Source organism: Orcinus orca, chromosome 1 (assembly GCF_937001465.1).
Source record: "Orcinus orca chromosome 1, mOrcOrc1.1, whole genome shotgun sequence".
Lineage (NCBI taxonomy): Eukaryota > Metazoa > Chordata > Mammalia > Artiodactyla > Delphinidae > Orcinus > Orcinus orca.
The window spans coordinates 102,422,288-102,449,143 of record NC_064559.1 but is presented as its reverse complement, the minus strand read 5'-3'; the positions used below and the strand labels follow the sequence as shown (position 1 = coordinate 102,449,143).

At 40.4% G+C, this 26,856-nt stretch overlaps 4 long non-coding RNA genes across 8 annotated transcripts in view; 3 read left to right on the top strand and 1 right to left on the bottom strand.

Moving 5' to 3' along the window:
• Window positions 1-2,816: 2,816 nt before the first annotated feature.
• LOC125962143 (uncharacterized) overlaps window positions 2,817-26,856 on the top strand; it is a 44,670-nt gene continuing 20,630 nt past the window's right edge. Inside the window, exons 1-3 of one of the 4 annotated variants that reach the window (XR_007473623.1) lie at window positions 2,817-2,831; window positions 3,618-5,396; window positions 26,528-26,747. This is a non-coding gene — a long non-coding RNA (uncharacterized LOC125962143). Of the gene's footprint in view, window positions 2,832-3,617; window positions 5,397-12,529; window positions 12,750-19,556; window positions 19,777-26,527; window positions 26,748-26,856 lie in introns of those variants that run through there. The other 3 variants (XR_007473621.1, XR_007473620.1, XR_007473624.1) reach the window with 3 other exon arrangements.
• The window catches only part of LOC125962144 (uncharacterized), a 42,441-nt gene continuing 19,490 nt past the window's right edge, over window positions 3,906-26,856 (bottom strand). For both annotated transcript variants that reach the window (XR_007473625.1, XR_007473626.1), the window contains exon 2: window positions 3,906-4,049. This is a non-coding gene — a long non-coding RNA (uncharacterized LOC125962144). The remainder of the gene's footprint in view (window positions 4,050-26,856) is intronic.
• Window positions 9,810-11,376, top strand: LOC125962148 (uncharacterized). The gene is made up of 2 exons (XR_007473633.1): window positions 9,810-10,644; window positions 10,736-11,376. It is a non-coding gene; the product is annotated as an uncharacterized LOC125962148 (long non-coding RNA).
• LOC125962159 (uncharacterized) lies at window positions 16,854-17,887 on the top strand. Its single transcript, XR_007473646.1, has 2 exons — window positions 16,854-16,962; window positions 17,736-17,887. It is a non-coding gene; the product is annotated as an uncharacterized LOC125962159 (long non-coding RNA).

The following is a 26,856-nucleotide window of genomic DNA, read 5'->3' as shown; positions in this document are numbered from 1 at the left end:
AGGTTTCTCAAGTTTTGACTCACCTTCAGAAATGAGTCTTGCCCGTGCCCTCCCCTCCCTGATGGAGTCACAGGCGCATACCTGCTCTCAGTTGTCTGCTCCATAGAGAGGCAAGATGCAGAGCCTGGCTTCCTGATTTCAATACATTATGGTCCTTTGAAATGAGAGAACAGATGCAGGACTCATGATCGACCAGGCAACAGTCCCATGGCCAGGCTGGGGAGATGTGGGTGGGAGCAGGCACTACAGAGTTGGCATTCCACATAGCTTCTCAGGGCCCACCTCACCTGGAGAAGTTGTTTACATGAGGGTGATCTGAGGGGTGCCAGGAAGTCTCCCCTCCTTTGAAAGAACAATCCAATCCCCCAGCCATTTAGGGTGCCTGGCAACAAGCCATTATAGATTTCAGAGACTTGGGTGGGCCATCCTTTCTGGATTCCAGATCCAGCTACCATCAGAGCCACATTTTTCTCATCTATAACATTAATAATACAGTTAGCTTTCTTCATAGAGAATTGTGAAAACTGTATACAGAGGTGCTTTATAAGGTTTAATGACTAATAAAAATGCACCTGTGCCTGGCAGTGTAAGGGAGAGGGATGAGTTAGGGTCTCAGAGGAAGAAGGGTGGACAGGCTTGGTGGGAAAGAGAGCCTGGTGTGTGCCAGGGAAGAAAAACTATACTGTAATGGTACAAGAGGTGGAGACCACCAGAACCAGCTTCCTAATTTTGTCATTAATGTAGACCCTGGTAGAAAACAACACAGTGACACAGGCACTTCAGCTGACTGAAAATTGCTATGAAGTCAGAAGATCTGTGATCCAACTCTGGCTTTGACATTAACCCTGTGTGACCTTGGGTCAAGCATGTCCTCATTCCAAGTCTCAGTTTCTCCCTCTATAAAATGAGGATATTGTGGCCAAGAGGGAAGTTGAGTGCCAGAGTTTTGAAAGGTTTAACGCATTAGATGCATATGAGCTTGAATGACTCTTGGAGATTTATGACCTAGAGGACACTGCCACCTCAACTCCAGCCATGTTCTCTATAAAGGCCACCCCTGGAGTACCCTCTGAGATGGCAACTGTGTTATAAGACAAGGTTGATCACTAGATAGAGTTCTCCAAACTAAGCAGGAGTTGTTGATGGACAAAGTAAGAGGCCAATGAGCAGACTGAGAAAAATAAAAAGTAACGTGTATTCCAGAGAAGCTGTGTGGGTGACAGACAGGTGGCACAATCCACCCCATCGTGAGCAGCACACGTACACTGATGCCTTCTACGTGCCAGGCACGGGAGAACACCTTGATCAGTGCCCACGCCAAATCCATCCTGTCCCATGTTTCCCTTTTGGAGAATTTGCATCAGGATGAGCATACTGGAGTGGGAACAGGGGACAGGGGCATAGGTGGAGAAGGTATAGAGGGCAACCGACTTAACTCAGGCTACTGATTTAAATAATACTGTCATCCAAAATCATCCTTAGAGAAACACAAAGAATAATGTTTGACCAGAAAATTGGGGACCTGTGCAAGTGAATATGACCCATAAATTAACCTTAAAACCTTCCTTCCAGCACATTGACAAATTGTATGAAGAATGTAGAGCAGGAAATAGGTTCATTTGACACATGCTCCACCATGACAAAAATGGAAAATGCAAAAAATTGGTGAAACATATAACAAAATTCTTATTACTGATTAAGAAATAGTACATGAATGGCAATGAACTTCAGTGACTGCATTTTTAATCAAGTGATTTCAACTTTCTCATGAATTTACCCTAGATTTGATGTGAAACAAAATGTGTTTAAATAATTCATATGTATTAAATACATACAAAATTAGTTGCGTGAATGGCATTGCATAATACATTGGGTTTCCCAATAATTTCAAAGCGACAGGAAGACAGAAAATTTGAACAATCCTCTGAGATTTCTTCAAAAATTGAAGACATCCAATGAGGTCACTTAGGAGAAATCAGATTGCGGCATCGGTTATGTCCCTTTGGCAGATATGAGCAAAAAGCTTCATTTCTGTTGTAAGTCTTGGGTCTGAGCTGCCAGCTCATCTGAGATATGGTAGGGGACGCTCTGTGCCTAGAGAATTCCTTGTGGCAAGAAGTAAAACAGATTTTAAAAGGTCACAGGAATTTGACTGCTGGATGTTCTTTATTTGAACGAGCAAACAGTGACAGGAGGACCGTAGTGGTCAACACGTTACTACACGTTTCCAAGTGTCAAGATAGGGAATCATATGAGATGATCTGCAAATTTCCCTCAGACCATTTTCAAAGACGAAAGGACACTTTGTTTAGCAAACTATGAATCAAACCGAAATGAATTGTAAAAAAGACTTGAGGTAAAGACACATGTGTCACCAGGTAGCGAGGCCCATTTCAAACCAGTACGTACAACAAAATTGCCACCAGATCAAGTGTAACTAGGCAGGCAGTTTTAGAGTCAAGGATGGTGGAAGATAGGAAAGGGTCATTGTCCGCAGTCAAGGAATGGAACTTTTGACTACAAGTTAGGGAGCGCTCCAAGAGCTCCCACTGCCTTAAACCACTGAAACTGAGAGCTAAGGCAGGGACTCTGTGAGTCATGGGAACATAATCCAGTTAGGAGATCCTGGAAGAGGATATTCCCTGTTTTCAGCATCCCTGCCAAGCCAGTTATGGATGGATTTGCATTTGGGTTGGGAAATGATTGGACCAGGCCAAGTTTGGTAGTTCCGCTTACCCCTGGGTGGGGCAGTAAATTCCAATAAAAAGGTCTTCTGCTGCACGACGGCTATCCTTCTGCTATTCGAGTTCCGATTGCATTTGGAGAACCTGGTGAGTCTGATTCTTCATTTCAACTTTGTTCTTGGACACCCAAAAGTTGAGTTTATGCTGGAGTCAGCAAGCTTGATGGGTCCAAAGTTATCATCATGGGTATAATTCTATTTGGTGGATGGGAACATGGAATGTGGGCACAATGTTGTATTGTATTTACTAGATTACTGATACCTAGTTTGAATTCCTCTATTGAAAAAGAAATTAACAGGAAATATTGACATGAAGTGATAAAGAGCAAAGTATTTACCTTCTTCTATGCCTTTCTCTTGGACCTCTGCTGTGATTTCAGAGGCATTTATCTTAGAAGGTGTGAGACCCTTACACTCATCCTGATTGCCCTTTGCTCTGGATATAAATCATCCTGTCTGGAATTCATGAGAGAAAATGTTGACAGAAATTTCTTGTGAGCTTGCCCATGATTTTAGAACATGTGAGGGCCTTTTCTGAAGATGTCGTTTTCATAAAAAAGTAAAAAAGAAACAAAGAAAAAAAGAAAGAAAGAAGGAAACAAAGAAAGAAACCAAAAGAGAAAACATTGCATGTTTCTTCAAAACAAAGATATTTTCTTTAGAAAAATTGTATGAGAAAAGAGGTTTTCTCTGGGCTGATGTAACGATTTTCTGAAGAGCGAGAGAGAAGTTAGAAATTCACTAAAAGGTATTAAGGAGATTAAAGCACGTACTTAGAGATTGGTGAGATACTATCTGTTGTTATTCCACAAGATTTTGCTGTTTTCCCTATAGGAATTCCTTGTTGTGAACACGGTCATATACTTTCTTTCAGATATTAAGACTGCAGAAAGATGTCTTCTCAACATCAGCAGTGCAAGCAGCCCTGCCAGCCACCACCAGTGTGCACACCAAAATGCCATGACCCTTGCCCACCTTGCAAGTGTCCAGACCCTTGCCCACCTTGCAAGTGTCCAGACCCTTGCCCACCTATAAAGTGCCCTGACCCATGCGTGCCTCAGCAGTGCAAGCAGAAATGCCCTCCTGGGGCACCTGTTCAACATTGCTAGCAGAAGTGGCCACCCAAGAGTATGTAAGAGCTTGAGCTTTTATCTGCATCTGGAAAGGATAAGGACAATCAGCTCAACTAGTTCCAGAGCTCCACCTTCCTCTTCTCTTCAAAGCCTATCATGGATACGGAAGAAGCTTCTCCACCCTTCAGCCTCAATATGCGAGTGCTGCTTCCTGACAGACAGAGGTTTCTTACCTGCGGGTGCTGTACTGCTTCCCTCTGGGAGGTGCCCAAGAAAGCATCGCAGAGCCTCAGAAGGAAGAGCAGCCGCTCTCCTCCTGGGCACCCTCTGAGGATTCTCTCGCTGTCTTCTGTGTCGGTCGGTCACCTGGGCATGGGTTTCTACCAGCTGAGCAATTGTTACTTATCCTCCACGTCCTGAATAAAATACAGTTCTTTTGTGAGATGGGAAAATATTTTCTTTCTTTGCAAACCTGCTTTTAGCAATATCATATGATAATTTTGCTTGATTTCTATCCTTCTTTGATCCCGAGTTTCAGGCTTTCACAGTCAGTGTTATCTGAATTTTGAGTCGTATCAATGATTATTTCTATACAGTTAAAAATCCAGGTTATTTTCCTAATTATTGCTTGACTCATTTAAAGAACAAGTTTTGTAACTTCTTGGGATTTCAAATCCTTTAATAAACTCTGGGGAAAATCACATTTACAGTGCCAACTTGCTTAGGCATAAAAATTACATGAATGTGTGTCATTCAGTTGGCACAATGCCGAGCATGTAATTGGCATTTGAGAGGTGCCCGATCATCATTGTCCCTGTCATCATCACCGGTACCACCACCAACACCGTCACCACCTCCCCCAGGTGCTCCGAGCAGGGGAGTGGCTCTGACATACCTCGTAGAGCAAGCAAGGAGATTCTTAAACTCTATTACCCATTCATATTCTGTGTTGTTTTCCTTTTCCAATTTAACCGAATTTTTAATCTGACACCACAGAATAACCAGTTTGGGAAATTATTGGGATACTCTGTATAAAATTATAATAGTTCTGAAAACATGGGTAGTACAAAAGAAAGGGAATTTAAAGGGACCTTACCAGACAAAGTGCTACCTGTTCTCCATGTGTACAACGTGCTCTTCTTACTGCAAAACTCAACAACCACAGGGTCTTATTATATTTTTTCACCTTGGAAATTACATTCTTGAATGTTTTGACCCCACCTTTGAGATACACTGGGAATTCCAATGTTTATCTTGATTTACAAAATGACTGTTGCTATGCAGCTTGTTTTCCAAGCTGGTCCAGTAATCTGTGAAAAGGGAGGTGTTCATTAAGCGTATCCCTTCTTGTGGTTAGAAGTAAAGGAGTCAAAGATGCCAGAACTGCAGAAGCAAACATATGCCCATGTTACTGTTCAACGCTCATCAGATTATGACATGAGTGGAAAATCAACAGTGCTATTTGGGAGATGTCTCTACTGTAGCTACTGTTATTTGACCTGACATGGAAATTAGTTCTTTGAGGTGGGATGCTCCTGTAACAAATCTTAAAATTGAGGCATTGGCTTATGTGTCTGGAGGTGGTTGGAAAGGAATCTGATATTGGAAGCCGTAAAAGTGGTGCTCCATATTATTCAATAGCAAAATGTTTGCAGTAATGTCTGATCATGGTATCTTTAGAGGCAAACCAAAGGTTGCTCATTTGGTGATTTGCCCAGGGTATTTCAGGAGATGTATGTTGAGGAATAACTTTCTGGTTGACAGGCCAGAAATGTAAAGAATGAAAAGAAAAATAATACACTCCAGAAATTCAAAACCTTGTTGAATTAGAAAACTCACCGCTTGTAAGTCCTAAAGAGTAAGAGATGAGATTAGAAGTGGTTTTCAACTAGAAGTTCAATTTCAGTGGACTGTTACAACAGGGAAAGTAGACAGAAGTTGTCTTCTTTCCACCTGTGTGCCAGGGAGCCTCATGGTTGCTATATTATGTTAGGAGAAAAGGCAGTAATTTAATCAGGCCAGAAAATTCCTTCTACAAAAGGACCTAACTGAGATCTGTAGGACATAGAAATGATTGGGGGACTGAAATTATATCAGGTGCCTAATAAGTTTCTGAGGGAATTGAGAACTAAATTAACTATGGGCCAAAATGAAAAAGAATGATTTTCAAGATTACTAACGACTTTCCCGCCCACCTTTCCCTATTTCCCACGCTAGGAAATCAGATATGGTCAGTACAGGTGACTAAAAGGGAATATCCACTCTGAGGTGATTACAAGGACCCCAGAGAATAGTGTATAAAGAAGCACTCTCAGAGAACAGTATCAGATCCTGAGAGAGCCTAGGAGGAGAAGGAACACAGAGATGCTCAAACATTGTTACTCTGTTGTGTGATGCTTATTCCTTCATGCTTTCCCTCCGGGTTTATTGAGGAATAATTGACAAATGAAATTGTACATATTTACTGTGTATAATGTGATGACTTGACGTATGTGTACTTTATGCAGTGATTACCAACATCGGTTACTTAGCACATAAATCACTTCAAAAGTAAAAATGAAATGTGTGTATGTCTCTCTTGTGTGTGTGTGTGTGTGTCTTTGTATGTGTGTGTGTGATGAGAATGCTTATGGTCTAATTTCTCAGCAAGATTCAAGTACACAACTGAGTGTTATTAGCTAGATCACCATGCTGTACTGTAGACTCTGAGAACTCATTCATTGTATGATTGCAGGCTTGTACCGTTGGCCCAAAACCTTCAACTTTGCCCTACCCCTGAGACCCTGCTGACCACCATTCTACTGTCTGTTGCTGTGACATCTGTTAGTTTGGAAACACATTCCTAAATAAACAATGGTGCAAAGAAGAAATAACAAATAAATAGAAAATAACTTGAGATGAACGAAAATGCAAAGAAAACATACAAGAACTTTGGGGATAAATGAAATGTAGCACAAAGAGAGCAACCTATGCCTGGAGACAACTATATTACAAAAGATGATCTCAAATCAGTAACCTGATAGACATGTATGCATGTGTGTGGGTATATGAAAATTGAAAACTCGTAACACTAAATACAGCAACGTATAAGCAGTGAATATTTTTGGCCGTTTAATGGACATGTTCACTTTTTAACAGCTTTGTGTTTTCCCCATTATATACTCAACGATATACCTTTATTTATATAACAATGTATCATATTGTTAAAAAAATATATAGCAGTCAATGAAGATGTGGCTGAGCTGCAAGTAAAGTTTACGACCGGGTCTTCTGGCACATGCCTAGCTGATGATTTTCACAGGTTTCAAGTGTCTCCTCCTCTACTCCTCATTCCCCTCTTCTTCCTGCTGTCCCATTATAAAACCCCATTCCTAAGAAGCTTCCTGATTATTTGGCCAAGACAAGTTACTAGGCCAGTTCTTCCTTCTGACTGCAGGAAGAATTATGAAAGGACTATTACTAAATGCATGGGCGATATGTCAAAGTACCAATTTGGACGGTTAAGGGGTAGATATTGGCAGTGAAGATAATATGGCAGGTTGAGGGTTCTGGCATGTGAAGAAGAAGACAGAGAGTAAACGGTGAACATTTTTTTCAAATTTCTCTCTTCAAAGACCTAAAACATTGTTGGACTGAGTGGAAAAAAGCAAATATATCAGATGTGCCCTAAGTTGACATTTCATCCAGATGTCAGACCTGCAGTGCTTTGCTTATCTTTGCCCTCCCAGCGTCACTCTGAATCATTTATATGTGATGCACTGAATCTGAAATGGTACCTTATATCTAGTTTTGGTTTCACACAATTGAAACGTCATATTCATTTATGGAATACAAGAGATTTATTTCCTGATAAAGGAATTTTAAACGCACGACAGTGGTCTAGGGAAGAGTTTGCGTAAGTTGAGATGGGATATCCTGATTCCATTAAACATCTGTTCCCACATTCTACAGTATCATAAAGCAAGATTTGCAACTCTATTCCTAAACCAGACAGGGCCTTCACCAAACATGTCCCATCAAAAGACTCTTCAGTGCCCATGGGGACAGCATAGAAAAGAGTAGTGTTCATATCCAGGATAGAAGGGAGGAACTTAGAAAACCTGTTAACATCTAAATCACTGAAAAGGCAGAAATGAAATCTTTGGTGGACATGCTAAGGCAATGGTTCCTGAACTTCAGTTATTTGCTAAAAGCTCATTATATTTGTCATAATTCCACACCCCATGTGTCATATTACATTAATTTCTTTGGATGTAAGTTCTCTTCCTAATAACTTTGAAAATTCTTTTTAATTGGCCATACGTAATGATGCACATGAAAAGACAGATGAAATATTCACATTATATATTAAAACATGAATGGACATATAAACATAAAGAAATGTGTTACAGACAGTGGGATAAGGACAGATAGAGAGAGATTAAAATACCTGAAACACGCAAAGTCTGAAGAGCTGAAACTCTGCAGGAAGTCCATCTGACAGGGGAATATTCTTTCACCTGAGGGAGTGTCAGCCTCGCTCTATTCAGGCCGTCATGGATTTAATGAGAACTTCCCACATTATAGAGGGCAAGTGACTTAACTCAGGCTACTGATTTAAATAATACTCTCCTCCAAAATCATCATACAGAAACACAAATAAGCTTTGACCAGAAAACTGGGGACCTGTACAAGTGAATCTGACCCATAAATCAACCATCAAACATTCATTCCAGCACATTCACAAATTGTATGAAGAAGTAGAGCAGGAAATAGGAGTATTTGGCCCATGCTCCACAATGACCTAAATGGAAAATGCAAAAAATAGGTTTAAAATATAACAAAATTATAATTAACGATTAAGAGGTTGTATATGAATGGCAATTAACTTCAGTGACTTCATTTTTAATAAAGTGATTTCAACATTCACATGAATTTACCCTATATTTGATTTGAAACGAAATATGTTTAAATAACTAATAAGTATGAAATACATACAAAATTAGTTGCGTGAATGGCATTGCATAATACATTGGGTTTCCCAATTATTTAAAAGCGACAGGAAGCCAGAAAATTTGAACAATCCTCTGAGACTACTTCAAAAATTGAAGACATCCAAAGAGGTCACTTGGGAGAAATTAGATTGGAGCATGTGTTATGTCCCTTTGGGAGGTATGAGCAAAAAGCTTCATTTCTGTTGTAAGTCTTGGGTCTGAGCTGCCAGCTCATCTGAATTATGGTAGGGGATGCTATGTGCCTAGTGAATTCCTTGTGGCACGAAGTAAAACAGATTTATAAAAGTCACAGGAATCTAACTGCTGGATGTTCTTTATTTGAAAGAGCAAACAGTGAAAGGAGGACCGTAGTGGTCAACACTTTACTACACGTTTCCAAGTGTCAAGATAGGGAATCATATGAGATGAAATGCAAATGTCCCTCAGACCATTTTCGAAGATGAAATGAGACTTTGTTTAGCAAGCCATGACTCAAGCCAAAATGAATGGTAAGGAAGACTTCAGGGTGGGATAGGGAGGGTGGGAGGGAGGGAGACGCAAGAGGGAAGAGATATGGGAACATATGTATATGTATAACTGATTCACTTTGTTATAAAGCAGAAACTAACACACCATTGTAAAGCAATTACACCCCAATAAGATGTTAAAAAAAAAAAAGAAAGAAAGACTTCAGGTAAAGAGACATGTGTCTCCAGGTAGCGAGGCCAATTTCAAACCAGTATGTGTAGCAAAATTGCCACCAGATCAAGTGCAACTAGGCAGGGAGTTTTAGAGTCAAGGATGGTGAAAGATAGGAAAGGGTCATCCTCCCTAGTCAAGGAATGGAACTTTGACTCCAAGTTAGAGAACGCTCCAAGTGCTCCCACTGCCTTAAACCACTGAAACTGAGAGCTAAGGCAGGGACTCTGAGTCATGAGAACAAAATCCAGTGAGGTGATCCTGAAAGAGGATATTTCCTGCTTTCAGCGTCCCTGCCAAGCCAGTTATGGATGGATTTGCATTTGGGTTGGGAAATGATTGGACCAGGCCAATTTTGGTAGTTCCGCTTCCCCCTGGGTGGGACAGTAAGATCCTATAAAAAGGTCCCCTGCGTCACGACGGCTATCCTCCTGCTATTTGAGTTCTGATTGCATGTTAGAACACGGAGAGTCTCACTCTTCATTTCAACTTTGTTCTTGAACACCCGAATGTTGAGTTTATGCTGGAGTCAGCAAGCTTGATGGGTCCAAAGTTAAGCTTATGGGCGTAATTCTTCTTATTGGATTGCAACGTGGAATGTGGGCACAATGTTGTATTGTAATTACTAGATTACTGATACCTAGTTTGAATTACTCTATTGAAAAAGAAATTAACAGGAAATTTTTACATGAAGACATAAAGAGCAAAGTATTTACCTTTTTCTATGCTGTTGTCTTGTACCTCTGCTGTGATTGAAGAGGCATTTATCTTAGAAGTTGTGAAACACTTACATTCATTCTGATTGCCATTTGCTCTGTATATAAGTCATTCTGTTGGGACCTCATGAAAGAACATGTTGATACAAATTGCTTGTGAGCTTGCCCAGGATTTTAGAACTTGTGATGGCTTTTTCTAAAGATGTCGTTTTCATAAAAAAGAAAAAAAGGAAGAAAGAAAGTAAGAAAGAAAGAAAGAAAGAAACCAAAAGAGAAAACATTGCATGTTTCTTCAAAACAAAGATATTTTCTTTAGAAAAGTTGTATGAGAAAAGAGAACGTTTTCTCTGGGCTAATGTAATGATTTTCTGAAGAACGAGTGAGAAGTCAGAAATTCATTAAAAGGAATTAAAGAGATTATAGCACATACTTAGAGATTGGTGAGATACTATCTGTTGTTATTCCACAAGATTTTGCTGTTTGCTCTATAGGAATTCCTTGTTGTGAACACGGTCATATACTTTCTTTCAGATATTAAGACTCCAGAAAGATGTCTTCTCAACATCAGCAGTGCAAGTAGCCCTGCCAGCCACCACCAGTGTGGACACCAAAATGCCATGACACTTGCCCACCTTGCAAGTGTCCAGACCTTTGCCCACCTTGCAAGTGTCCAGACCCTTGCCCACCTATAAAGTGCCCTGACCCATGCGTGCCTCAGCAGTGCAAGCAGAAATGCCCTCCTGGGGCACCTGTTCAACATTGCTAGCAGAAGTGGCCACCCAAGAGTATGTAAGAGCTTGAGCTTTTATCTGCATCTGGAAAGGATAAGGACAATGGACTCAACTAGTTCCAGAGCTCCACCATCCTCTTCTCTTCAAAGCCTATCATGGATACGGAAGAAGCTTCTCCACCTTTCAGCCTCAATATGCGAGTGGTGCTTCCTGACAGACAGAGGTTTCTTACCTGCGGGTGCTGTACTGCTTCCCTCTGGGAGGTGCCCAAGAAAGCATCGCAGAGCCTCTGAAGGAAGAGCAGCCGCTCTCCTCCTGGGCGCCCTCTGAGGATTCTCTCGCTGTCTTCTGTGTCGGTCGGTCACCTGGGCATGGGTTTCTACCAGCTGAGCAATTGTTACTTATCCTCCACGTCCTGAATAAAATACAGTTCTTTTGTGAGATGGGAAAATATTTTCTTTCTTTGCAAACCTGCTTTTAGCAATATCATATGATAATTTTGCTTGATTTCTATCCTTCTTTGATCCCGAGTTTCAGGCTTTCACAGTCAGTGTTATCTGAATTTTGAGTCGTATCAATGATTATTTCTATACAGTTAAAAATCCAGGTTATTTTCCTAATTATTGCTTGACTCATTTAAAGAACAAGTTTTGTAACTTCTTGGGATTTCAAATCCTTTAATAAACTCTGGGGAAAATCACATATACAGTGCCCACTTGCTTAGCCATAAAAATTACATGAACGTGTGTCATTTAGTTGGCACAATGCCGAGCATGTAACTGGCATTTGAGAGGTGGCAGATCATCATTGTCCCTGTCATCATCACCGTCACCACCGCCAACACCGTCACCACCACCCCCAGGTGCTCCAAGCAGGGGAGTGGCTCTGACATACCTAGTAGAGCAAGCAAGGATATTCTTTAAACTTTATGATCCATTCATATTCTGTGTTGATGTTCTTTACCAGTTTAACTGAATTTTTAATCTGACCCCACAAAATAACCAGTTTGGGAAATAATTGGGACACTCTGTATAAAATTATAATAGTTCTGAAAACATGGGTAGTACAAAAGAAAGGGAATTTAAAGGGACCTTACCAGGCAAAGTGCTACCTCTTCCCCATTTGTACAACGTGCCCTTCTTATTGCAAAACTCAACAACCGCAGGGTCTTACTATGTTTTTTCACCTCGGAAATTACATTCTTCATTATTTTGACCCCACATTTGAGATACACAGGGGATTCCAATGTTTATCTTGATTTACAAAATGACTGTTACTATGCCGCTTGTTTTCCAAGTGCTTAGCTTACTGGTCCAGTAAGCTGTGAAAAGGGATGTGTTCATTAAGCATATCCCTTCTTGTGGTTAGAAGTAAAGGAGTCAAAGATGCCAGAACTGCAGAAGCAAACAAAAGCCCATGTTACTGTTCAACGCTCACCAGACTGCGTCATGAGTGAAAAATCAACACTGCTATTTGGGAGTTGTCTCTACTGTAGCTACTGTTATTTGACCTGACATAGAAATTAGTTCTTTGAGGTGGGATGCTCCTGTAACAAATCTTAAAAAAAAAGTGGCATTGGCTCATGTGTCTGGAGGTGGTTGGAAAGGAATCTGATATTGGAAGCCGTAAATGTGGTGCTACATGTTATTCAAAGGCAAAACGTTTGAAGTAATGGTTGTCCATGGTATCTTTAGAGGCAAAGCAATGGTTGCTCACTTGCTGATTTGCCCAGGGTATTTCAGGAGATGTATGTTCAGGAAAATCTTTCTGGTTGACAGGCCAGAAATGTAAAGAATGAAAAGAAAAATAATACAGTCCAGAAGTTCAAAACCTTGTTGAATTAGAAAACTCACCGCTTGTAAGTCCTAAAGAGTAAGAGATGCGATTAGAAGTGGTTTTCAACTAGAAGTTCAATTTCAGTGGACTGTTACAACAGGGAAAGTAGACAGAAGTTGTCTTCTTTCCACACGTGTGCCAGGGAGCCTCATGGTTGCTGTATTATGTTAGGGGAAAAAGCAGTCATTTAATCAGGCCAGAAAATTCCTTCTACAAAAGGACCTAACTGAGATCTGTAGGACATAGAAATGATTGGGGGACTGAAATTATATCAGGTGCCTAATAAGTTTCTGAGGGAATTGAGAACTAAATTAACTATGGGCCAAAACGAAAAAGAATGATTTTTAAGATTACTAACGACATTCCCGTGCACCGTTCCCTAATTTCCAACTAGGAAATCAGATATGGTCAGTACAGGTGACTAAAAGGGAATATCCACTCTGAGGTGACTACAAGGACCCCAGAGAATGATGGATAAAGGAAGCTCTCTCAGAGAATAGTATCAGATCCTGAGAGAGCCAAGGAGGAGAAGGAACACAGAGATGCTCAAACATTGTTACTCCGTTGTATGATACTTATTCCTTCATGCTTTCCCTCTGGGATTATTGAGGAATAATTAACAAACGAAATTGTACATATTTACTGTGTATAATGTGATGACTTGACATATATGTACTTTATGCAGTCATTACCATCATCGGTCACTTAGAACATAAATCACTTCATCAGTAACAATGTAATGTGTGTATGTCTCCATGTTTCTGTGTGAGTGTCTGTGTGTGTGTGTGTGTGTGTGTGTGTCTTTGTATGTGTGTGTGTGATGAGAATGCTTATGGTCTAATTTCCCAGCAAGATTCAACTACACAAGTGAGTGCTATTACCTAGATCACCATGCTCTACTGTAGACTCTGAGAACTCATTCATTGTATGATTGCAGGCTTGTACCCGTGGCCAAACATCCGACCTTTCCCCGACCCCTCAGACCCTGCTGACCACCATTCTACTCTCTGTTGCTCTGACATCTGTTAGTTTGGAAACACATTCCAAAATGAACAATGGTACGAAGGAGAAATAAGAAATAAATAGAAAATAACCTGAGATGAACGAAAATGAAAAGAAAACATACAAGAACATTCGGGATAAATGTAATGCAGCACAAAGAGAGCAACCTATGCCTAGAGATATCTATATTACAAAAGATGATCTCAAATCAGTAGCCTGATAGACATGGATGCATGTGTGTGGGTTTATGAAAATTGAAAACTCGTAACACTAAATACAGCAAAGTATCAGCAGTGATTGTTTTTGGCCGTTTAATACACATGCTCATTTTTTAACAGCTTTATGTTTTCCGCATTGTATATTAAATGGTATACCTTCATTTTAATAACAACGTATCATATTGTTAAAAATATATATAGGAGTCAGTGAAGATGTGGCTGAGCTGCAAGCAAAGTTTACGACCTGGTCTTCTGGCACATGCCTAGCTGATGACTTTCACACGATTCAAGTGTCTCCTCTTTCTCCTCCTCTACTCCTCATTTCCCTCTTCCTCCTGCTGTCCCATTATAAAACCCCATTCCTAAGAAGCTTCCTGATTATTCGGCCAAGACAAGTTACTAGGCCAGTTCTTCCTTCTGACTGCAGGAAGAATTATGAAAGGACTATTACTAAATGCATGGGCGATATGTCAAAGTACCAAATTGGACGGTTAAGGGGTAGATATTGGCAGTGAAGATAATATGGCAGGTTGAGGGTTCTGGCACGTGAAGAAGAAGACAGAGAATAAACGGTGAACATTTTTTTCAAATTTCTCTCTTCAAAGACCTAAAACATTGTTGGACTGAGTGGAAAAAAGCAAATATATCAGATGTGCCCTAAGTTCACATTTCATCCACATGTCAGACCTGTAGTGCTTTGCTTATCTTTGCCCTCCCAGCGTCACTCTGAATCATTTATATGTGATGCTCTGAATCTGAAATGGTACCTTATATCTAGTTTTGGTTTCACACAATTGAAACTTCGTATTCACTTATGGAATACAAGAGATTTATTTCCTGATAAAGGAATTTTAAGCGCAGGACAGCGGTCTAGGGAAGATTTTGCGTAAGCTGAGATGGGATATCCTGATTCCATTAAACATCTGTTCCCACATTCTACAGTATCATAAAGCGAGATTTGCAACTCTATTCCTAAACCAGACCATGATCCCTCACCAACCATGATCCATCAAAACACTCTTCAGTGCCCATGGCGACAGCATAGAAAAGAGTAGTGTTCATATCCAGGATAGAAGGGAGGAACTTAGAAAACCTGTTAACATCTAAATCACTGAATAGGCAGAAATGAAGTCTTTGGTAGATGTGCTAAGGCAATGGTTCCTGAACTTCGGTTATTTGCTAATAGCTCATTATATTTGTCATAATTCCACACCCCATGTGTCATATTACATTAATATGTTTGGCTTTAAATTCACTTCAAAATACCTTTGAAAATTTTTATTTTAATTGGCCATAGGTAGTCATGTACATGAAATGACAGATGAAATATTCAAATTATATATTACAACCTGTAGGTACGTATATACATACAGAAATATGTTACAGAAACTGGGACAAGGACAGAGAGAGAGAGATTAAAATGTCTGGAACACGCAAAATCTGCAGAGCTGAAACTGCTAGAAGTCCATCTGACAGAGGAATATTCTTTTACCTGAGGGAACGTCAGCCTTGTTCTATTCAGGCCGTCATTGGATTGTATGAGAACTTCCCACGTTATACAGGGCAACCGACTTAACTCAGGCTACTGATTTAAATAATACTCTCATCCAAAATCATCCTTACAGAAACACACAGAATAATGTTTGTCCAGTAAACGGGGGACCTGTGCCAGTGAATCTGACCCATAAATTAACCATCAAACCTTCCTTCCAGCACATTGACAAATTGTATGAAGAAAGTACAGCACGATATAGGTTTATTTGACACGTGCTCCACCGTGCCCTAAATGGAAAATGCAAAACATAGGTTTAAAATATAACAAAATTAGTATTAATGATTAAGAAGTTGTGCATGAATGGCAATGAACTTCAGTGACTGCATTTTTAATCAAGTGATTTCAACTTTCTCATGAATTTACCCTAGATTTGATGGGAAACAATATGTGTTTAAATAATTCATAAGTATTAAATACATACAAAATTAGTTGCGTGAATGGCATTGCATAATACATTGGGTTTCCCAATAATTTTACAGCGACAGGAAGCCAGAAAACTTGAACAATCCTCTGAGATTTCTTCAAAAATTGAAGACATCCGAAGAGGTCAGTTGGAGAAATTGGATTGGAGCATGTGTTATGTCCCTTTGGGAGGTATGAGCAAAAAGCTTCATTTCTGTTGTAAGTCTTGGGTCTGAGCTGCCAGCTCATCTCAGTTATGGTAGGGGATGCTATGTGCCTAGTGGATTCCTTGTGGCAGGAAGTAAAACAGATTTATAAAGGTCACAGGCATCTGACTGCTGGATGTTCTTTATTTGAAGGAGCAAACAGTGAAAGGAGGACCGTAGTGGTCAACACTTTACTACACGTTTCCAAGTGTCAAGGTAGGGAATCATATGAGATGATCTGCAAATTTCCCTCAGACCATTTTCGAAGACGAAACGAGACTTTGTTTAGCAAGCCATGAATCAAACCGAAATGAATTGAAAGAAAGACTTGAGGTAAAGTGACATGTGTCACCAGGTAGCGAGGCCCATTTCAACCCAGTATGTACAACAAACTTGCCACCAGATCAAGTGCAACTAGGCAGGCAGTTTTAGAGTCAAGGATGGTGAAAGATACGAAAGGGTCATCCTCCCCAGTCAAGGAATGGAACTTTTGACTCCAAGTTAGAGGACACTCCAAGTGCTCCCACTGCCTTAAACGACTGAAACTGAGAGCTAAGGCAGGGACTCTGTGAGTCATGAGAACATAATCCAGTGAGGAGATCCGGGATCAGGATATTTCCTGTTTTCAGAGTCCCTGCCAAGCCAGTTATGGATGGATTTGCATTTGGGTTGGGAAATGATTGGACCAGACCAAGTTTGGTAGTTCCGCTTCCCCCTGGGTGGGGCAGTAAGCGCCAATAAATAGGTCCTCTGCTGCACGACAGCTATCCTCCTGCCACTCGAGTTCTGATTGACTTTGGAGAACCTGGTGAGTCTTATTCTTCATTTCAACTTTGTTCATGGACACCCAAATGTTGAGTTTATGCTAGACTCAGCAAGCTTGATGGGTCCAAAATTATGATCATGGGTATAATGCTACTTAGTGGATGAGAACTTGGAATCTGGGCACAATGCTGTATTGTATTTACTAGATTACTGATACCTAGTTTGAATTCCTCTATTGAAAAAGAAATTAACAGGAAATATTGACATGAAGGGATAAAGAGCAAAGTATTTACCTTCTTCTATGCCTTTCTCTTGGACCTCTGCTGTGATTTCAGAGGCATTTATCTTAGAAGGTGTGAGACCCTTACACTCATCCTGATTGCCCTCTGCTCTGGATATAAGTCATCCTGTCGGGACATCATGAGAGGAAATGTTGATACAAATTGCTTGTGAGCTTGCCCATGATTTTAGAACATGTGAGGGCCTTTTCTGAAGATGTCGTTTTCATTAAAAAGAAAAAAGGAAAGAAGGAAAGAAAGAAAGAAAGAAACCAAAAGAGAAAACATTGCATGTTTCTTCAAAACAAAGATATTTTCTTTAGAAAAGCTGTATGAGAAAAGGGAAGGTTTTCTCTGGGCTGATGTAACGATTTTCTGAAGAGTGAGAGAGAAGTCAGAAATTCATTAAAAAGTATTTAACAGATTAAAGCACATACTTAGAGATTGGTGAGATACTATCTGTTGTTATTCCACAAGATTTTGCTGTTTTCTCTATAGGAATTCCTTGTTGTGAACACGGTCATATACTTTCTTTCAGATATTAAGACTCCAGAAAGATGTCTTCTCAACATCAGCAGTGCAAGCAGCCCTGCCAGCCACCACCAGTGTGCACACCAAAATGCCATGACCCTTGCCCACCTTGCAAGTGTCCAGACCCTTGCCCACCTTGCAAGTGTCCAGACCCTTGCCCACCTTGCAAGTGTCCAGACCCTTGCCCACCTATAAAGTGCCCTGACCCATGCGTGCCTCAGCAGTGCAAGCAGAAATGCCCTCCTGGGGCACCTGTTCAACATTGCTAGCAGAAGTGGCCACCCAAGAGTATGTAAGAGCTTGAGCTTTTATCTGCATCTGGAAAGGATAAGGACAATGGACTCAACTAGTTCCAGAGCTCCACCATCCTCTTCTCTTCAAAGCCTATCATGGATACGGAAGAAGCTTCTCCACCTTTCAGCCTCAATATGCGAGTGGTGCTTCCTGACAGACAGAGGTTTCTTACCTGCGGGTGCTGTACTGCTTCCCTCTGGGAGGTGCCCAAGAAAGCATCGCAGAGCCTCTGAAGGAAGAGCAGCCGCTCTCCTCCTGGGCGCCCTCTGAGGATTCTCTCGCTGTCTTCTGTGTCGGTCGGTCACCTGGGCATGGGTTTCTACCAGCTGAGCAATTGTTACTTATCCTCCACGTCCTGAATAAAATACAGTTCTTTTGTGAGATGGGAAAATATTTTCTTTCTTTGCAAACCTGCTTTTAGCAATATCATATGATAATGTTGCTTGATTTCTATCCTTCTTTGATCCCGAGTTTCAGGCTTTCACAGTCAGTGTTATCTGAATTTTGAGTCGTATCAATGATTATTTCTATACAGTTAAAAATCCAGGTTATTTTCCTAATTATTGCTTGACTCATTTAAAGAACAAGTTTTGTAACTTCTTGGGATTTCAAATCCTTTAATAAACTCTGGGGAAAATCACATATACAGTGCCCACTTGCTTAGCCATAAAAATTACATGAACGTGTGTCATTTAGTTGGCACAATGCCGAGCATGTAACTGGCATTTGAGAGGTGGCAGATCATCATTGTCCCTGTCATCATCACCGTCACCACCACCAACACTGTCACCACCACCCCCAGGTGCTCCAAGCAGGGGAGTGGCTCTGACATACCTAGTAGAGCAAGCAAGGATATTCTTTAAACTTTATGATCCATTCATATTCTGTGTTGATTTTCTTTACCAGTTTAACTGAATTTTTAATCTGACCCCACAAAATAACCAGTTTGGGAAATTATTGGGATACTCTGTATAAAATTATAATAGTTCTGAAAACATGGGTAGTACAAAAGAAAGGGAATTTAAAGGGACCTTACCAGACAAAGTGCTACCTCTTCCCCATTTGTACAACGTGCCCTTCTTATTGCAAAACTCAACAACCGCAGGGTCTTACTATGTTTTTTCACCTCGGAAATTACATTCTTCATTATTTTGACCCCACATTTGAGATACACAGGGGATTCCAATGTTTATCTTGATTTACAAAATGACTGTTACTATGCCGCTTGTTTTCCAAGTGCTTAGCTTACTGGTCCAGTAAGCTGTGAAAAGGGATGTGTTCATTAAGCATATCCCTTCTTGTGGTTAGAAGTAAAGGAGTCAAAGATGCCAGAACTGCAGAAGCAAACAAAAGCCCATGTTACTGTTCAACGCTCACCAGACTGCGTCATGAGTGAAAAATCAACACTGCTATTTGGGAGTTGTCTCTACTGTAGCTACTGTTATTTGACCTGACATAGAAATTAGTTCTTTGAGGTGGGGTGCTCCTGTAACAAATCTTAAAATAATTGTGGCATTGGCTTATGTGTCCGGAGGTGGTTGGAAAGGAATCTGATATTGGAAGCCGTAAATGTGGTGCTACATGTTATTCAAAGGAAAAGTGTTTGAAGTAATGGTTGTCCATGGTATCTTTAGAGGCAAAGCAATGGTTGCTCACTTGCTGATTTGCCCAGGGTATTTCAGGAGATGTATGTTCAGGAAAATCTTTCTGGTTGACAGGCCAGAAATGTAAAGAATGAAAAGAAAAATAATACAGTCCAGAAGTTCAAAACCTTGTTGAATTAGAAAACTCACCGCTTGTAAGTCCTAAAGAGTAAGAGATGCGATTAGAAGTGGTTTTCAACTAGAAGTTCAATTTCAGTGGACTGTTACAACAGGGAAAGTAGACAGAAGTTGTCTTCTTTCCACCTGTGTGCCAGGGAGCCTCATGGTTGCTGTATTATGTTAGGGGAAAAAGCAGTCATTTAATCAGGCCAGAAAATTCCTTCTACAAAAGGACCTAACTGAGATCTGTAGGACATAGAAATGATTGGGGGACTGAAATTATATCAGGTGCCTAATAAGTTTCTGAGGGAATTGAGAACTAAATTAACTATGGGCCAAAACGAAAAAGAATGATTTTTAAGATTACTAACGACATTCCCGCGCACCTTTCCCTAATTTCCAACTAGGAAATCAGATATGGTCAGTACAGGTGACTAAAAGGGAATATCCACTCTGAGGTGACTACAAGGACCCCAGAGAATGATGGATAAAGGAAGCTCTCTCAGAGAATAGTATCAGATCCTGAGAGAGCCAAGGAGGAGAAGGAACACAGAGATGCTCAAACATTGTTACTCCGTTGTATGATACTTATTCTTCATGCTTTCCCTCTGGGATTATTGAGGAATAATTAACAAACGAAATTGTACATATTTACTGTGTATAATGTGATGACTTGACATATATGTACTTTATGCAGTCATTACCATCATCGGTCATTTAGAACATAAATCACTTCATCAGTAACAATGTAATGTGTGTATGTCTCCCTGTTTCTGTGTGTGTGTGTGTGTGTGTGTGTGTGTGATGAGAATGCTTATGGTCTAATTTCCCAGCAAGATTCAACTACACAAGTGAGTGCTATTACCTAGATCACCATGCTCTACTGTAGACTCTGAGAACTCATTCATTGTATGATTGCAGGCTTGTACCCGTGGCCAAACATCCGACCTTTCCCCGACCCCTCAGACCCTGCTGACCACCATTCTACTCTCTGTTGCTCTGACATCTGTTAGTTTGGAAACACATTCCAAAATGAACAATGGTACGAAGGAGAAATAAGAAATAAATAGAAAATAACCTGAGATGAACGAAAATGAAAAGAAAACATACAAGAACATTCGGGATAAATGTAATGCAGCACAAACAGAGCAACATATGCCTAGAGATATCTATATTACAAAAGATGATCTCAAATCAGTAGCCTGATAGACATGGATGCATGTGTGTGGGTTTATGAAAATTGAAAACTCGTAACACTAAATACAGCAAAGTATCAGCAGTGATTGTTTTTGGCCGTTTAATACACATGCTCATTTTTTAACAGCTTTATGTTTTCCGCATTGTATATTAAATGGTATACCTTCATTTTAATAACAACGTATCATATTGTTAAAAATATATATAGGAGTCAGTGAAGATGTGGCTGAGCTGCAAGCAAAGTTTACGACCTGGTCTTCTGGCACATGCCTAGCTGATGACTTTCACACGATTCAAGTGTCTCCTCTTTCTCCTCCTCTACTCCTCATTTCCCTCTTCCTCCTGCTGTCCCATTATAAAACCCCATTCCTAAGAAGCTTCCTGATTATTCGGCCAAGACAAGTTACTAGGCCAGTTCTTCCTTCTGACTGCAGGAAGAATTATGAAAGGACTATTACTAAATGCATGGGCGATATGTCAAAGTACCAAATTGGACGGTTAAGGGGTAGATATTGGCAGTGAAGATAATATGGCAGGTTGAGTGTTCTGGCACGTGAAGAAGAAGACAGAGAATAAACGGTGAACATTTTTTTCAAATTTCTCTCTTCAAAGACCTAAAACATTGTTGGACTGAGTGGAAAAAAGCAAATATATCAGATGTGCCCTAAGTTCACATTTCATCCACATGTCAGACCTGTAGTGCTTTGCTTATCTTTCCCCTCCCAGCGTCACTCTGAATCATTTATATGTGATGCTCTGAATCTGAAATGGTACCTTATATCTAGTTTTGGTTTCACACAATTGAAACTTCGTATTCACTTATGGAATACAAGAGATTTATTTCCTGATAAAGGAATTTTAAGCGCAGGACAGCGGTCTAGGGAAGAGTTTGCGTAAGCTGAGATGGGATATCCTGATTCCATTAAACATCTGTTCCAACATTCTACAGTATCATAAAGCGAGATTTGCAACTCTATTCCTAAACCAGACCATGATCCCTCACCAACCATGATCCATCAAAACACTCTTCAGTGCCCATGGCGACAGCATAGAAAAGAGTAGTGTTCATATCCAGGATAGAAGGGAGGAACTTAGAAAACCTGTTAACATCTAAATCACTGAATAGGCAGAAATGAAGTCTTTGGTAGATGTGCTACGGCAATGGTTCCTGAACTTCGGTTATTTGCTAATAGCTCATTATATTTGTCATAATTCCACACCCCATGTGTCATATTACATTAATATGTTTGGCTTTAAATTCACTTCAAAATACCTTTGAAAATTTTTATTTTAATTGGCCATAGGTAGTCATGTACATGAAATGACAGATGAAATATTCAAATTATATATTACAACCTGTAGGTACGTATATACATACAGAAATATGTTACAGAAACTGGGACAAGGACAGAGAGAGAGAGATTAAAATGTCTGGAACACGCAAAATCTGCAGAGCTGAAACTGCTAGAAGTCCATCTGACAGAGGAATATTCTTTTACCTGAGGGAACGTCAGCCTTGTTCTATTCAGGCCGGCATTGGATTGTATGAGAACTTCCCACGTTATACAGGGCAACCGACTTAACTCAGGCTACTGATTTAAATAATACTCTCATCCAAAATCATCCTTACAGAAACACACAGAATAATGTTTGTCCAGTAAACGGGGGACCTGTGCCAGTGAATCTGACCCATAAATTAACCATCAAACCTTCCTTCCAGCACATTGACAAATTGTATGAAGAAAGTACAGCACGATATAGGTTTATTTGACACGTGCTCCACCGTGCCCTAAATGGAAAATGCAAAACATAGGTTTAAAATATAACAAAATTCGTATTAATGATTAAGAAGTTGTACATGAATGGCAATGAACTTCAGTGACTGCATTTTTAATCAAGTGATTTCAACTTTCTCATGAATTTACCCTAGATTTGATGGGAAACAATATGTGTTTAAATAATTCATAAGTATTAAATACATACAAAATTAGTTGCGTGAATGGCATTGCATAATACATTGGGTTTCCCAATAATTTTACAGCGACAGGAAGCCAGAAAACTTGAACAATCCTCTGAGATTTCTTCAAAAATTGAAGACATCCGAAGAGGTCAGTTGGAGAAATTGGATTGGAGCATGTGTTATGTCCCTTTGGGAGGTATGAGCAAAAAGCTTCATTTCTGTTGTAAGTCTTGGGTCTGAGCTGCCAGCTCATCTCAGTTATGGTAGGGGATGCTATGTGCCTAGTGGATTCCTTGTGGCAGGAAGTAAAACAGATTTATAAAGGTCACAGGCATCTGACTGCTGGATGTTCTTTATTTGAAGGAGCAAACAGTGAAAGGAGGACCGTAGTGGTCAACACTTTACTACACGTTTCCAAGTGTCAAGGTAGGGAATCATATGAGATGATCTGCAAATTTCCCTCAGACCATTTTCGAAGACGAAACGAGACTTTGTTTAGCAAGCCATGAATCAAACCGAAATGAATTGAAAGAAAGACTTGAGGTAAAGTGACATGTGTCACCAGGTAGCGAGGCCCATTTCAACCCAGTATGTACAACAAACTTGCCACCAGATCAAGTGCAACTAGGCAGGCAGTTTTAGAGTCAAGGATGGTGAAAGATACGAAAGGGTCATCCTCCCCAGTCAAGGAATGGAACTTTTGACTCCAAGTTAGAGGACACTCCAAGTGCTCCCACTGCCTTAAACGACTGAAACTGAGAGCTAAGGCAGGGACTCTGTGAGTCATGAGAACATAATCCAGTGAGGAGATCCGGGATCAGGATATTTCCTGTTTTCAGAGTCCCTGCCAAGCCAGTTATGGATGGATTTGCATTTGGGTTGGGAAATGATTGGACCAGACCAAGTTTGGTAGTTCCGCTTCCCCCTGGGTGGGGCAGTAAGCGCCAATAAATAGGTCCTCTGCTGCACGACAGCTATCCTCCTGCCACTCGAGTTCTGATTGACTTTGGAGAACCTGGTGAGTCTTATTCTTCATTTCAACTTTGTTCATGGACACCCAAATGTTGAGTTTATGCTAGACTCAGCAAGCTTGATGGGTCCAAAATTATGATCATGGGTATAATGCTACTTAGTGGATGAGAACTTGGAATCTGGGCACAATGTTGTATTGTATTTACTAGATTACTGATACCTAGTTTGAATTCCTCTATTGAAAAAGAAATTAACAGGAAATATTGACATGAAGGGATAAAGAGCAAAGTATTTACCTTCTTCTATGCCTTTCTCTTGGACCTCTGCTGTGATTTCAGAGGCATTTATCTTAGAAGGTGTGAGACCCTTACACTCATCCTGATTGCCCTCTGCTCTGGATATAAGTCATCCTGTCGGGACATCATGAGAGGAAATGTTGATACAAATTGCTTGTGAGCTTGCCCATGATTTTAGAACATGTGAGGGCCTTTTCTGAAGATGTCGTTTTCATTAAAAAGAAAAAAGGAAAGAAGGAAAGAAAGAAAGAAAGAAACCAAAAGAGAAAACATTGCATGTTTCTTCAAAACAAAGATATTTTCTTTAGAAAAGCTGTATGAGAAAAGGGAAGGTTTTCTCTGGGCTGATGTAACGATTTTCTGAAGAGTGAGAGAGAAGTCAGAAATTCATTAAAAAGTATTTAACAGATTAAAGCACATACTTAGAGATTGGTGAGATACTATCTGTTGTTATTCCACAAGATTTTGCTGTTTTCTCTATAGGAATTCCTTGTTGTGAACACGGTCATATACTTTCTTTCAGATATTAAGACTCCAGAAAGATGTCTTCTCAACATCAGCAGTGCAAGCAGCCCTGCCAGCCACCACCAGTGTGCACACAGAAATGCCATGACCCTTGCCCACCTTGCAAGTGTCCAGACCCTTGCCCACCTTGCAAGTGTCCAGACCCTTGCCCACCTATAAAGTGCCCTGACCCATGCGTGCCTCAGCAGTGCAAGCAGAAATGCCCTCCTGGGGCACCTGTTCAACATTGCTAGCAGAAGTGGCCACCCAAGAGTATGTAAGAGCTTGAGCTTTTATCTGCATCTGGAAAGGATAAGGACAATGGACTCAACTAGTTCCAGAGCTCCACCATCCTCTTCTCTTCAAAGCCTATCATGGATACGGAAGAAGCTTCTCCACCTTTCAGCCTCAATATGCGAGTGGTGCTTCCTGACAGACAGAGGTTTCTTACCTGCGGGTGCTGTACTGCTTCCCTCTGGGAGGTGCCCAAGAAAGCATCGCAGAGCCTCTGAAGGAAGAGCAGCCGCTCTCCTCCTGGGCGCCCTCTGAGGATTCTCTCGCTGTCTTCTGTGTCGGTCGGTCACCTGGGCATGGGTTTCTACCAGCTGAGCAATTGTTACTTATCCTCCACGTCCTGAATAAAATACAGTTCTTTTGTGAGATGGGAAAATATTTTCTTTCTTTGCAAACCTGCTTTTAGCAATATCATATGATAATGTTGCTTGATTTCTATCCTTCTTTGATCCCGAGTTTCAGGCTTTCACAGTCAGTGTTATCTGAATTTTGAGTCGTATCAATGATTATTTCTATACAGTTAAAAATCCAGGTTATTTTCCTAATTATTGCTTGACTCATTTAAAGAACAAGTTTTGTAACTTCTTGGGATTTCAAATCCTTTAATAAACTCTGGGGAAAATCACATATACAGTGCCCACTTGCTTAGCCATAAAAATTACATGAACGTGTGTCATTTAGTTGGCACAATGCCGAGCATGTAACTGGCATTTGAGAGGTGGCAGATCATCATTGTCCCTGTCATCATCACCGTCACCACCACCAACACTGTCACCACCACCCCCAGGTGCTCCAAGCAGGGGAGTGGCTCTGACATACCTAGTAGAGCAAGCAAGGATATTCTTTAAACTTTATGATCCATTCATATTCTGTGTTGATTTTCTTTACCAGTTTAACTGAATTTTTAATCTGACCCCACAAAATAACCAGTTTGGGAAATTATTGGGATACTCTGTATAAAATTATAATAGTTCTGAAAACATGGGTAGTACAAAAGAAAGGGAATTTAAAGGGACCTTACCAGACAAAGTGCTACCTCTTCCCCATTTGTACAACGTGCCCTTCTTATTGCAAAACTCAACAACCGCAGGGTCTTACTATGTTTTTTCACCTCGGAAATTACATTCTTCATTATTTTGACCCCACATTTGAGATACACAGGGGATTCCAATGTTTATCTTGATTTACAAAATGACTGTTACTATGCCGCTTGTTTTCCAAGTGCTTAGCTTACTGGTCCAGTAAGCTGTGAAAAGGGATGTGTTCATTAAGCATATCCCTTCTTGTGGTTAGAAGTAAAGGAGTCAAAGATGCCAGAACTGCAGAAGCAAACAAATGCCCATGTTACTGTTCAACGCTCACCAGACTGCGTCATGAGTGAAAAATCAACACTGCTATTTGGGAGTTGTCTCTACTGTAGCTACTGTTATTTGACCTGACATAGAAATTAGTTCTTTGAGGTGGGGTGCTCCTGTAACAAATCTTAAAATAATTGTGGCATTGGCTTATGTGTCCGGAGGTGGTTGGAAAGGAATCTGATATTGGAAGCCGTAAATGTGGTGCTACATGTTATTCAAAGGAAAAGTGTTTGAAGTAATGGTTGTCCATGGTATCTTTAGAGGCAAAGCAATGGTTGCTCACTTGCTGATTTGCCCAGGGTATTTCAGGAGATGTATGTTCAGGAAAATCTTTCTGGTTGACAGGCCAGAAATGTAAAGAATGAAAAGAAAAATAATACAGTCCAGAAGTTCAAAACCTTGTTGAATTAGAAAACTCACCGCTTGTAAGTCCTAAAGAGTAAGAGATGCGATTAGAAGTGGTTTTCAACTAGAAGTTCAATTTCAGTGG